At 40.9% G+C, this 12,611-nt stretch overlaps 1 protein-coding gene across 3 annotated transcripts in view; it reads left to right on the top strand.

Annotated features, from left to right (window-relative positions):
* Positions 1–12,611, top strand: part of LOC115361204 (alpha-1,3-mannosyl-glycoprotein 4-beta-N-acetylglucosaminyltransferase C-like) — a 109,683-nt gene that overhangs the window by 20,608 nt on the left and 76,464 nt on the right. For all 3 annotated transcript variants that reach the window (XM_030054558.1, XM_030054559.1, XM_030054560.1), the window contains one exon: positions 1,835–1,922. The gene's annotated coding sequence lies outside the window, so the exon portion shown is untranslated. The remainder of the gene's footprint in view (positions 1–1,834; positions 1,923–12,611) is intronic.

Below are 12,611 nucleotides of genomic sequence, written 5' to 3' on the forward strand. Positions count from 1 at the left end.
CATAATGGGAAATAAATCAATGTGCCACACAAAGTAAAATTTAAAAATTAGTACCTAGAACGTGGTTGGAATCTTTTTTTTTTTTTTTAAGATGTCATTTTTTTATCACACGACAATACATTAATTTCTAATGTGAGATTACATTCCTAATGACAGCCCTCATGAGCCCTCATAATTTGTCCTGAGCTCAAAGTGTTGGATTGACAAGTTCTGTGCAGCAATATATTTTAATAACCCCATATAAGAATAAGAAGATAAGAATAATGGCCATCAAAACTTCATTTCAGTGGTGTCCAACAACCCAGCTGAATCATGATGCTTTGTTATATTGTAATGCAATACGTCTGACATTCAAATGTGAAGAATGGAATCTGCATTTTCTCCACAGGCTTTAACCTTTAAGTACATTTTAATACTTCATAACTTCTGATTAATGCATTTCTCTGATTTAACATTTAAATGGAAGGGGAGTCACAATTTCATTAAGCTGGATTGGATGCACCAGATGTACAGTATGTGTACAGTATGTGCCTATACATTGGTATTCTGAACAATGTGCATGAGAAAATACTCCTTTCTGATTGGCTGGAGGGTGTGCATTCAATACTTGTAACCAATGCAACAATCTGAAACTTTAGAGTTAAGCGAGCTACATCTTGCTCTGTGTTAAAATACAGATTGCTTAAAAACTATTATGATTACTCTCCAGCAAGTAACATTAGTGTAAAATTAATACTAACACTGGGCTAGCCCAGCCATTTTTATGCAAAGATGTGACATATTTGCTTAAGGTTGGCCAATCAACAATATCTGCAATGCCAGTGCTGAAGCTGAAGACTGTTAGCTGAACAAGCTGGTAGCAAGTGGGTGGGCAGTCGTCTCCAGAAGAGTCAATTCTCGATTCCATCATGTCGATTATGAGAATTGATTGTAAAATAAATGGAACTGGAATTGACCGCAGCTGCATTCACTCCAAACTCCAGAAGCAGGAAAAGGGTTTATTTTAAATTAGTTTGTAATTGGTTTGCTTTCCAAGTCCACTTGTGTTGTTAGGCATTTATTTTGTTCCTGTGAGAGTGCAAAAACAACAAAACGACTTACCATCACAATACACATGCCATATACAGTATCACATACGTATATGGAACATGTAATAATGTGTGCGGCCTTCTTAAGATTCACTCTCCTGAAACCATTTCTAGCTTGCCAGATATTTTAGCTTCAACCCCTGGCGCTGGACTCAATTTAGAATCAGTTCTACCTCAAGAAATATGAGTCGGAGTCCTTTGCTCGGCTGCCTGACCTGTCTTAAAACAGTACAGGCATTTTTATTTTTACCTTCAGAGCAAATCGCTCCTTTAAGTATCCCTCCCTGATTTTTATTGTTGGCAAGTGGTCACGGCAGCAGTTGGATAATCCACTCCAAGGTGTGTGTGAAGTAAGGGATAATCAACGAGTGGGCGTGTGTAGTTCCGCTTCCTGGATGTTAGTTTGACAAGTTGATAACTCAGCTGATTGACAAGTAAACTTTTTGACAGCTATGCTTTTTAATGTTACTATGGTTACAAGTTAGTTCGAAGCGGTGATGGAACCTGAGCCCAACTATGTGTGCAATACATGGTTTTAACGCACACCTGCCAGCCAATCAGAAAAGAGTATTCACCCAGACGATGGTATAAAGGGCTTTAATGCGCATGTATCACCTTATTTCCTGATTTATTGATCAAAAACACATTAATTTGATTTCATAAGATAAAATAACTCATTACTGATGATAGATCTGGTTTTTGGCTTGATATGTTGCCTGACTTGGTGTCATGTTTGTGTTTTGTAGCTGACATTTTGAAGTGGGCCTGGACATAGGAAGGCCAAGTTCCAACAGATCTGAATGGAATGCAGCCAAATCAACAATTAATGTTAAGGTGAGAATTAACACGCACACACACGCACACACACACACACACACACACACACCTCGAGGGAAGAGGTTCTCGCTCTTTTTGTGGCAGTGCCCTGCTCGCTCACGTTCACACCTGTCCCACCACTGCAGCCACAGTCTCCAAAAATCAGAATCAGAAATACTTTTCTGATCTCCAAGGGGAACTTGGGTCAGCTGCTGTTGCTCACATTCAAGAGAGAAGAATAAATCCTCTGCTGTTCGCACTGCAGAGCTAGACATAGCCTAGACATAGAGTTGCCTTGCTCAAGGGCACCTCGTCTGTAGATGCTGAGGGAAGGGATAGCGTTTCTTATTCACCCTCCCCCACCTGAATTGTCCCAACTTGTCTGAGATTTCAACTGGCGTCTACTCCTGTTCTCAAACCAATCTCTGCCCTCAATAGTTTATCCCATATTCATTAATTATTAAAGGAAGCATATGTAAGGTTTCACTGAATATGTCAGTGTCAAATAACAAGCCCTGAGTCGCTTCTAGAGGTGTCTCTTTGCCTCTACCCACCCACACACCTCTTTGATGCAGGACCTTACTGGGGAATTGTTTTCAAGGACTCCAAAAATGAATGTGCCATACCAGAAACCACAAAATAGATTATTAATGTAACAGTAACAGCTGAAATTTTTTCTAGCACTATAATGTGTCACAGCAATAAATTAGTCCAAAAATACTAAATTTAAAATCTCAAAGGAATCTGTTTGGCCGAAATAAATTACAGACACCACAGACTCAATTATCCATTTCATGTATGTTAGATATCTGTTTTTTATTTTCACCCTGAGACTTATTCTATCATGCTGATGTACTGTGTTCAGAACTTTCACTGTAGAGCTTTGTGTGCCTCCAGCTCACAGGGAATGTGGCTCTTCGGTGCAGACCCAGAGGGGCGAGGCAGTCCAACAGTGGAATCCAAAAAGCAATTAAAACACGTCCTTTCAACACAATGCCACCCACACTGCGGTGGGACCTGCCTACATCTGATTTCTGATTATCCACTGCCTTTCAATAATAATTAAAAAAAAAAGGTTTCTGCACACTATCTCCTCTGCAAGTTTCACATAATTTATTCACGAGACTGACAACCTTTCGGTCAGTGACCTTCGTTAAAGCATGAAAACGTTTCTCGGTTTGATGAAGGTCGCTGACCGAAAGGTTGGCACTCTTGTTCGGCTGCTGGGGCTTGCTTTGTCCCTCTGGGTGTGTGTCGGACAGCCACACTCCCGGTGAGCTGGTGTTGTGTAAGGCTCGATTCAGTAGGGGGTGAAATTTTGAGCACAATCAACTGTCATGTCGCAAAAAAAAAAAAAAAAAAAAAAAATCCGAGAAAAATAAGGATGAAAATGCCCACATCTATCCTTTGAAAACCTAAACTCTTTGAAAGGATGTGTTTAAAATGATTCAAATGGTGTCAAATTCTTCAAGTCCAGTGAGTGTGTTGTGGGAGAACACACTATGGGTTCTTTTTGACATAACTAGTGTGTTAACCCTTTATAGGGCAAGTGACTATTTTTGGTAATGTCAGAAATTTTACATATCAGGCCCATCCCCTGTCTCAGTTAGTTCAATAATAATTCGGTCTTCACCCAGCCAATCAGCAAAGATCGCTCTACATCCCAGGTCACATGATTGTGGCATTTGACCAATCTCAATGGCTTTGATTTTCTATTACAAAATGAAAATTTTAGAAGAATTTTATAGACGTAATAAAGTCCTGTCATGTTCTCTAATAACAGTCTAGGGTTGTTTTTTTGAATTTCAAAGTATTTCAATGAGTGCCCTATAAAGGGTTAAGGTTATTAACAGGAACTGTAAGGTAGGTTAACCCAAAGATGTGTGGACATGTTAATACCAACACATTAGGAACTGTCCTAGACTGCACACTGTGTCTTAAAAACCATATCTTAAACTTCCACCACAACAACGTATTACCAACTAAAGACCAAATAGATGTTCAGGAGCAATTTGGCAAATCAAATCAAGCTATTCCCACAACACACAGGTTACACTTAAATGGATGCTAAAATATTAAAACTGTCCATTTCCAACAGCAGTAATTTCACATCTCACTGTTACAATTTCCACAGCTTAAGTCTGAGTGTTCTTTAAATCATGAGTGGAGTGTACAGCAAGTCAACCTCTTCATTTAGCATTTTGCGGGATCATTATACATTAAAACGTATAATGATTGCAGTTAATTACAATTAACTGCAATCTCCTAATGTCATTGGCCAAGGGGCTTTCCAGTCAGTGTGCCAGCATCCAACAGTAATGAGCACAAACCACCGACTGCTTTATTGTTGCCCAGCTCTGTGTTTTGCCCATTGCAAAACCCAAGGCAAATTACAGCCCGCTGCCTGTCAAATCCTAGTCTGTGCTGGAATATCTATCTACTCCCTCCAATCTTGAGTAATACTGGTCATTGTTGCTATTAAAATAACAGGGTAGTTATTCAGTGGCCAGTGTGATTTATTTTGAACAAGAAGAACCTCTTATTTCTCCACTGAATCTTGGGTTAGCCCCCTGCCTTATCTCATGAGTCTAAGTAACTAATCCTAACTGTGGCTGGACATGGTAAAGTGCCGCTTAATCCAGACCCGCAGTGAAAGCATCGCACCCCAATGGAAAATTCATTTATTTTAAACGAGAGAGCACGTTACCCCAGCATCATTCCACTGCGACACAAGTATCGCATAAATCAGGATAATTCTATTTATGTGTTGATTATGCATGCAGAAGCTCAACCAAATATTGTTTTTTTACTGTATTCATCACTGTACTGGAAATTTTAATTTGAGTGAATACAGCCAAATAACCGCGCTCTAGCCTTGTCATCACTTTAAAGCGGCATAACGCGCTACATTTGAAGTGTGACTGATGTGCACGGCTACACACCCCTGTCCTCGCAACTCGCTGGGAATCCCCTGCTTTCATGTCAGGCTTGCTGCTCTTAAGACGGTGTTCTATTTTAAGTGCATGAATTTGTAAACAACCAAGGGGCTTTGTGTTTCAGAATACATAATCATGCGGATGCTTATCACATCATTTTTTTTTTTTTTTTTTTTCAAGAACTACTGGTGGATGATGGGCTGACGGAGCTGCCGCGTCGTTGACCAGAGGTGGAAATAGGTTCCAGTGACGCGAGTTTGGTTTTACTGGGGCGCGTATCAGCTGTGCTTGTTGTACATCTGGGGTCATGACGCAGCAAAGGCTACCGCAAATCTGTTTCCCATGCCTCGGCCGCCGGGTTGCCTTTGGATCCTTTCGTGGGACAGTGTAAGAAGCTAGAGACAGAGCAGCAGAATGAATGGGCGGCAGAGGCGAGCACCGAGGTGGACCAGAGAGATTAGCTGGGAAATTGACACTGACAAATCTCATGCATTAAGGCTTCCTTGGAGGCAGCTATCGGTAGAGAAGGCGGCAGGTACCATATCCCATAAATGGCACCGGGTTTCTTTAATACTCTGCTTGCAGCGCGTTGGAAAGCTGAACCACCCCGTCGTCTCCAGCACAGAAAGATAAGAAAGCCAGGTGTGCTCAGAGACATTTCATTTGACTAATGTGTTTACAGCTAGAATAATGAATAGAGTGAGGGAGATGAGAGTAATTAATTTGAGCTGTTCTAGCTAAATAACAAAGCAAATATGGGCAAAACTGTTTCATTTCCCTTTAGAACTGGAGTGTTTTTCTCGCCTGCTTTAATGAGATAAAGCCAGCCTTCTTTGATAAAGAGTCTTTGTTGCTGTTGTTAGTAGCCTTTTGATCTGTTCTGAGTGTGTTTGTTCACATTTTCTTCTCCAGATTATAAGTATTTCACGAATAAGATGGACACAGCTCTCCTGCAGCACATAAATTGCAGCCGCCTTTGTAGAATCTCCTTCTAGCAGTGAAGCAACCAGAGTGCTATCGTTTCCTCGCATCATACGAAGTTTGTAATTTGAAGATAATTAGTTACCGGGGCTCAATAATTAGCCTAATCGAAATGTTATCCAAATTGCAGTGTGGCAAAGAACAATATCTGAATTGCAGGTGCAATTTTTTGATAAGGCGTAATGCATGAAAGAGATGTCCTGGCCTACAAATCACATTATCCAGGCATAACAAAACATCTTTGTTCGGTAAAGCCCCCAGTGAAAATGACATCACCATTTTAATAGTTTATGTTTCACTGAAAATGGAAAAATCTCTCAAAATAATTGCATTATGTTTTATTTGCCATATCACTCAGCCCTATTAGCTACTGCAATTAGTTAATGCAACCGTTTTTAAAGTTATTAATCAAAACATTTTGTTGTTTTCATTTAGTAAATCCTCTGAAGAGCACAGTGTGTTGTTGTTGTTGTTGTTGTGACTGAAAAGTGGAAGATCTAATTACCCAATGAAAACAGAGCTTTGCCCTTCCAAGTCGGAGCACTTGGTGTTTGCTGGGTGTTATTCTCAGCAACTTAACCCCGCTCAAGAAGTTCATGGTGTGTTATTTCTACCTTTATTTATTTTGGACAGTGAAGTTCTCTTCCTGGAAAGAAGCAATGCCCTTGCTGTTGCCTAGCAACGTAGTTGGAGCATGGGACTCCCGACCTCGCTGGATCCCTATCCGACTACCTTGAAAGTTGTCCTCCTTATACGTGTTTAGCAAGTTTATGTGGTCACCCACTATTGTTCATGGATAATGATGTGCCATTGGCAATGATGGAAAAGTCAAAGTGGTCACTGAGTTGGAGGTTGAATTAATTAATTGAACTTAAGTGCACAAAAGGTTTGGAGGCGTGTGCATGTATGTGTTTCAGTCTGCTTTGTCTCACAGCAAATTCATTTGGCTAATATATAGATTACATGCATCCTGTCATGTTCACGGGGCAATCAGGATGCCAAGTGTGAGCACGTCGGATTTTCCTGCCGCTTGGCGCACAGACATCTGTGTAGAGGCATGCAAATACAATTTTTCACCCTTACAAATGTTACAAAAATACAGAGGTTTTGTTTCATAACAACTGTAACAACTGTACAAAAGTATCGCCACAGAAGCATTTCGGCAAGGGCACCGACGGCTTTACACGAACCATTTTTCACTCAGAACACTGAATTCATCACACTTTTTATTTTGGTGGTTCATCAAGGAGACAAGCTGTTAAATATTCATGGCTGCGTTGTGTTCTTAAAATAAGGCTCATTAGCACTCCCTGCCTCTTTTCAAGTTCCGCCTTTCTCTTGTCACTCTCACAAGAGAAACACAAACATGTTATTCATCTCTCAGAATCTCTCTGCTCAGAGTGGGTTCGCATATTACACTGCACGGCATCCTGTGCGTCCTTTATTTTGAAGTCAGAATAACACTAATACTATTAGATTTTAATTTCTGTGGGTTTCACTGGAAGCACTGAAATATTGAAACACTTACAGGAGTAACTGACTAATTTCTAAGCACTTTAAGTCTAGAAAAAAATTTTTGGAGATGTATTGACAGAATTACTTTCTGTAAATGAGATTAGGATTGGACACACAGATGTCTTCACATGTACTCTACTTGGTGAAATTTTTTTAAAGATTTTGTTTGGTTTGACTCACATTTTGCATTTTGAGACTAGAGAGCAAGAGCTCATAGGTCGTAAGAGGTATTAATATTATTCTCATTGCCTCGCCTCTCTCTAATTAGTGGTAGCTAGTGAACCCTGAGTAAAACACATATATAGCACATAGAGAGAACACATATTGTTTGCAGCGTGGAGTGGTTAATTATTATTTTCACTGAGATGTTCCTGCGACCGACCAGCGCCTCATTGCAAATCCTGGCTGTGCACGGGGAGTCCTGTTCACTGCTACATAGACAGCACTGTTGAAATAAAAAGATTAGGCAAACGTAGTCGAAGCTGGGCCGCCACTGCAGCTCGAATCGCGGAAACTAAACAGTTTCATGTTCCTGGCATGTGTGTGTGTGTGTGTGTTTCTGCAGCAGCACGAAATTCCACCACATTGAGCGTGGGGCAGAGGCCATATTGTCTACCGTCTGTTGTTCTGATCACCTCTATTAATAGCCCGCTAAACAGCCCTTCTGCAGTTCAGTCACCTCGCTGCAGAAAAGTAGAGCTTAGCAGTAGTTGTTGGGTCCGGGGAACAGGGAGCGTCTCCCCCCGGCTCCGTGGAATGCAGGCTTTTTATCTTGTTCCGGCTCCCAGCTCTGAACCTCTGTAGGAGCTTTTCAGTTTGGACTGTAGTAGTGTTTGTCTTAGGGCTGCGTGATGAATCAATTAAAATGATTCACTCAAATTAAATCAATGAAAAAAACAAAAAATAACACTGAATCTTAAAATTGAGATTTTGACTGTGTATGTTAAATGTAAAATGTTACAACAGCTCAAACAAGCCCCAAAAGTACACAGAGCCTGCATGCCCTGAAACAGATGTTCAAATCACTAGTCACATGTACCCACAAAAACTTCTATCATTAGTAATCGTAGTAGAAAAATCTAGAATAAAATTGTGAATTGTGAAAAGTTTAAAATCAGGATTACTTTTTTTTTTGGCCTAGTTTGGCTTGGCTTTGCCTTCAACAGTCCCTCCAGATTGCTAATCCAGGTACAACAGCAGCTCAAGATAGTAAAATGAAAAATGGTTTACTATCTGCTTCTGAATAAATATCAAATTTTGTCATCCATACCTGAATATATCCCTGCACATACAAGCAAACACATGCACCAAACAGTAAATTGCATGAATTTATAACTTCTTGTGTACCCAGTTAGCCAGCCAAATACAGTTGCCTCCAGCTGTACCAGGATTTTCTCACATTGTTCACAACAATGGGGTGTCAGTGACGGACTGTCTCAGCCAGGGACATCCAGTATTCATGGACTTAAGTTACTGAAAGAAAAAAAGGATTTAAAGCCCATGCCTTCCTGAGAATGTAATTAAAGGTTATTCACTAGGAGAATGTATACATTGCTACAAGTGCTTCTTTTTACAGTGGCCATGATCTCACCGGGATAAATGAGAGCGACATTTTGCTGCAACTTAAATTCATTTCAGTGAGATCACCCCGATCAGTGGGGTCAGGGCAGTTGGGAGCAGGCGGCGAGATGAAATCACTCTGCAGCTTCACCTGGAGTTCAACTCTGGTGAACTCTGACTGGTGAAGTCATGCCTATGACCAGGAGCAGAATGTTTACCACTCAGGGGTGGAGAGAATCAAGCATGGAAGCACGGGAACAAGCATTTTTTTTTTTAACCGTGTCCCATCACCCAACTTTCTATGATCGTTCCCGTGCAGATGATAAACTCCGAAGATAAACAGATTTCTTCTCTGTATCGTCAAATATATCACAGCCCACACTAGAAGCAACAAACATGAAAAAAACTCATTTCACCTCATTGCACTTGTGCTGTGTGTGTGTGTGTGAAGGGGGCCGATCTGTGGAGAGCAACCCCTGCGGTACCTTCTACTTTGCGCAGGCACGCGAACAAATCTCGTTTTGCCTCGCTCTCATGTTAGCACGGCCTCTGTGTGACCTTGTCGATATGCACGATGTAGCTGAAGCAGAGAGATGCTCAACTTGGAGCACTGGGGCAATAAAGCACATGCACCGAACACAAGGTGCACAGTTTGCAAAAGACACCATTCAAACTAAATGGCAACCAGGCACAGTCCCTGTGACCTAACCGGGAAGCAGCTTGGCACCCTGGTTTGAATGTTACAGTTTGAAACCGAGACAAAAGAGAAAAAAAAGCTGGACATTGTCATATGCTGACTTGAATTTTGAAGCCGGTGATAGGCGGGTTTGGATGCTGATATGCTGAAAATACATTGTGCAGTCAGAAAGGAGTGAATACTATGCTATCAACAACCACCCCTATGATCGTGTCCTTACGAGATTGTTCGCACCCTTTGTTGCACATAAAGTACAACTTACTGCACAGCAAGAAATAATTTCCATAATTACCTCTTATATAAATCATCTAGTTCATCACATGCACTTGACCTTTTTGTGAATTAAGACATCTACGGAAAAACAAGCACTTCTCAGACAGAAATGCGAATTCACTGAGCGTGGCTGTCAATCAGCTGTCATTGCGACTTGATTGCCTCATCCTGACACCGGTTGTTGCCTCAGACACACGCATTTAATGGAAGGAAAAACAGAAGAAGCCATACCAACCTTGAAATAGCTGTTGTCACTGAAAGTTATAGTAGGAAAAATATATCAGCCTTGGTTCAGTGCAGTGGTGTCGCCGGGCTAAACCAGCTGAGCCAACAGCAAAGCAGCAGAGCCCATACGGGTGGTATGGCTTCAGGTTGAAATGTGGGTCCCTCTCCCTTGGTTGGGAGGAGTTACAGCATGCCAAGTTAAAGCCATATGGAGGCAGGTCAAGTGTGATCCGGCCACATAGACAAGGTTGTCCCAATGGCAGGGCGGACACAACCTAACCCAAACTTCTGAGCGTTCCCTTGAGCCTACTTGAGATAAAAATATTCATTATAGGAGGTTGAGGCATTCTTCTTCTCCATTTGATGATTAATTGTCGCCTTCAGGGTTTAAGTTAGAGGGAAATTCCAGAAATGGTGCCTGGTGAGTTGCAGCGTTTCAGGATTTTAGGGCATGATTCCTTGTTCTCTAAACTTGTCAAACGTGTGATGCACACAGACAGCAGCTGCAGCGCAACAGCGTGGCTGCAGTACATTTAATGGGAGAATGAAGTGTGCCCTCCCTCCTCTGCTTAACATCGCTGCAAATTGTTGAGTCTACAATGAACACCTTTGGCCATTTATTTTAGGGGTTGATATTGAAACCAGACAGTTAAGGTTTCTGTCTTAGATAATTAGATAGATTTTGTTTTCTGTTGAACTGGATTCACTTTTGTCTAGCCAGCCAAAGAATACAATAAATAAAAAAACACAACATCAAACAGTTGAATGGCCCCATAAACGCAATGCAAATCGCGAAACTCTGCGGCAAATTCACAAAGAATGGATTGCGGCCACTGATAGCACCATGAAGTATAAATGTTGTCTTTGCACCAAAAACACAGTAGGCAGGACAATGCCAGATATTACATGGCATCTTAGGGTGGCAGGCTCAATGTCATCCTTCATGTCAAGTATTGCAAGAATAGTTTGACCCAGCAACCTGTTTCTGACAATAATTTTGGTTTTAATTAAAAAGAAAATCCAAAAGTGATATTGGCCTTCATAATATCCACTCTCAAACACGTCTATAATCACTGCAGCCATGAACCCTGGAAAGTCTGGGCGTCATTGCCCTTATAAATGCACTTCAGTTACCACCAACTCTCTGATTACATTAATAATTTCACTCTAGCTGCGCACGGTTATAGTGCTAGTGTTATAGTGCTTAGTGCTAGTCTTTGTGAATTGGGCTGTTTCTTGCAATGAGCCTCATTTGCATAGAAAGGGGCCTATTTTGTGCCAGATGTGTACATATTATTTCATTCAAATACGTGCAAATAGCAAAGGTGCACCTTGACGCTATTTGCTTGGCAGTGCATTTCACCCTTTGCAAGTACTGAAGAAAAACCATTACAGTTCAGTCTAGAAGTGTGCTGTAGTGATGTGAGTTTATTGAAGTATGCCGGCACACTGGTGAACTGACTGCCACAGAGAGGATCTGAGCCGGTGAGCTGACCAGGAGTAAAGTCAGGGAAACACCTTTATACAGTAACAACAGACAGGATGTAAATAGGCAGTGATCAAAGGGTAAGGAAAGGGATTGTAAGGCAGTGACCAGATGGGACGCAATTCCAAATGGGAACAAAAGGCGTGAAGGGGTGTTTGTGTTCATACTAGCAAGGAAAAGAAAGACTCACGGTTAACAGGATTAAGAGGTCACACAACAGATTGACTCAATCAATCAGCAATCTCCTGAATCTGAATCAGCCAGGAAGTCTGAGCTGCCCAAAATGTGTTTTTTCTGTTTTTTTCCTTTCTCACAGGTGCTTTGTGAATTACATTTTTTTTTTGTCTTACAGAAGCCACATGACACTTAGGTGAATTTTTTTCTTTTTCTTTTTTCTTTTTTTTTTTTTTAACAGTGTTAATTTGTTTAACGCTGGATGTGTCCTAGGAACCATGGATAGTGCCAGCATTAAATGTGATGTAAGCCTAAATTTGGACAAATGCACAAATGCACAGTACTCATTTCATGTGGGCTTAATGCTGACTTATAATCATTTCTAATAATAATCTCCGGCAGGTCTTCACCAAGCTCTTTTTAGGTTGAATACTGACCAGTCTCTTTGCAGTTAAAGTATTTGTACATCTATGACTGTTGGCATTTTCAGTGTGTAGAAAACTTTAATGTGAATTTGGAGCACTTTATTGAAATTAAAACTCTTTAATGAATAATTAAACTTGAGGAGGTGAATGGATAATGACTGTCCATTATTGTGCAGCTGTTTTATTATTGCATCTGTTGCTTTCTGTGCAGCTTGTACAGATACAGACTTATATCGCTTTGAACAGCTTCAGCATTTTACTGTGCTCTGCACATGTTCCATTTTTTTCTGAGTCGTTTCTGCAGGAGGGACTTTTTCCTCACTTACAGGCTTGGTCCACCCATAGGCAACCTATTAACATCCACTTTATCAGCGCTTTTATATTTCATGACCTACTTCATCAAACTTTCATGCCGTTCTCCTTCTACACGTCTGT

Source organism: Myripristis murdjan, chromosome 6 (genome assembly GCF_902150065.1).
Source record: "Myripristis murdjan chromosome 6, fMyrMur1.1, whole genome shotgun sequence".
Lineage (NCBI taxonomy): Eukaryota > Metazoa > Chordata > Actinopteri > Holocentriformes > Holocentridae > Myripristis > Myripristis murdjan.